This window comes from Quercus suber, unplaced genomic scaffold, assembly GCF_002906115.3.
Source record: "Quercus suber isolate HL8 unplaced genomic scaffold, Cork oak 2.0 scaffold_31, whole genome shotgun sequence".
NCBI classification, from domain to species: Eukaryota; Viridiplantae; Streptophyta; class Magnoliopsida; order Fagales; family Fagaceae; genus Quercus; species Quercus suber.
Window position 1 is genome coordinate 147703 of NW_027069496.1, and position 1767 is coordinate 149469.

Genomic DNA, 1767 nt, shown 5'->3' on the forward strand with positions numbered 1-1767 from the left:
TTTTTTTTTTTTTTTTTTTAATATTATATATACGGGTCGGGTTCGGGTCGAGTATGCCTAATACCCGGACCCGACCCGAACCCGCTTCGGGTTTTTTAATGAAAACCCAGACCCGACCCTAATGTTAAACGGATCGGGTAAAACCCGACCCATTAGGGTCGGGCCGGGCCGGGTACCTGCGGGTCGGGTACATTTTGCCATCCCTACTTAGGGTATGTTTGGTAGACTGTAATAGATGCTATAATATAATAATTATTTCTATGGTTTAGTTATTCTTTAGTTTGGTTATATTTTTATTATAAGGAATAACCATTCTTATGAATAGCTATTCTTCAAAATGAGAAATAACTATTCCTTTTTAAAATGTTGTATTAGCTATTTCTTAGTAAATGCAATAATTTCAAAATTTAATATATTTCCAAATAAACAAACTTTCCATATACACCTAACAATTATAAAAATAAAAAAATCATAAAAAATAACACACATCTCTCTTAAATTTAAAAATAACAAATTTTAAAGAGATATAATTATATGAATAAGAAATTTCCTAAATAAATGTTAAGTTTCATTTTAATGTTATAACTCACAACCAAACTAATGAATAGGTTTAATTATTACTGTAGGGTCGGTTTTTGTGGCCCAAAAGATATGGGTTCCCCCAGGCCCCAACGAACCCAGAACAATGAATTTGTAGAGAGTGGGTTGAAAGTTTAGACGCTCACCGGCCTCCATGAAGCATAAACTACTTTTCTTTTATTGAAAGATACTAAGACCAATTTACAACTGGGGGATGCTCCTCGAACCATGGCCGAGGAGGTTTTTCCTCTCCAAACCCCCCCTTTACACTTTGCTCTCCTTTCTAATATCTCCCTCTCTTCCTCCTCCTGCTGATCATCTATTGGCCTCCTTACTGACCGTCTGTCCCATCAGAGGTCATATCCGTGCTCAGGTGGCTCACCCTGATCGATGTTGCCCTGTCAAGGGGTTACATCCCCATTAATGCGGCCAGAAGGGTTAGGTGAGCGTATTCAATGCCGAGGCGACAGTTCGCCCAAGGCTTACCACTTCTCCGTACTTTTGTTGCCAACGCGTGGCACTGGGCCCTCTTCTCCTCGGATATTCCAGGAGTCCTTTGGTAGGGTGGTCATCGTGTTTTTCCGAGGTCTCGGACGCCCGAGGACAAGGTCATCCTAGAACCCATCATGTATCCTCGGCGTGAGCCATTTGGGCTTGGCTTGGAGTGGGCCAAGGCTACCCGATTTTCTGGCCCCACAATAGCCCCTCAAAATCTTGCTGCACGCATCCTCGGGCGGGGAGAAGGATTTTGACATCCTCGGCCTTACCCCCCCTGGTCAGTACTGGGGTCTATTAATCTGCTCAAGGCACGTCGCTGACATTTCGGAGCATGTAACGTGCTCATCATTAAATTCAGGCGGCTCTGTGCTCCCCACGTCTAATGAGGCGTTATCCATCCAACGGTGGAGGTTCGTCTCGCATTTATGGGCGGGAAAACTCGCATGGTTCCTCGATTTAGGGTATAAATACCCGTACGAACTGCTTCTTCCTGTTTCCCATTTGTAATCAAGAATTCTCGTGCACCCCTCCTGAGTTCAGCCACACTCTCACTAGCACCTCCAGCACAAAAAGCCTGTCTGAGGAGCTCTTCCTCCTTTCAGTAAGTCGCTCTATCCCTTTCTAAGCTCTCTCTCTACTCTTTCTTCTACTTCGCCTGTTCTTTCTTAGTTCATTTAGGTGTCAACCGGG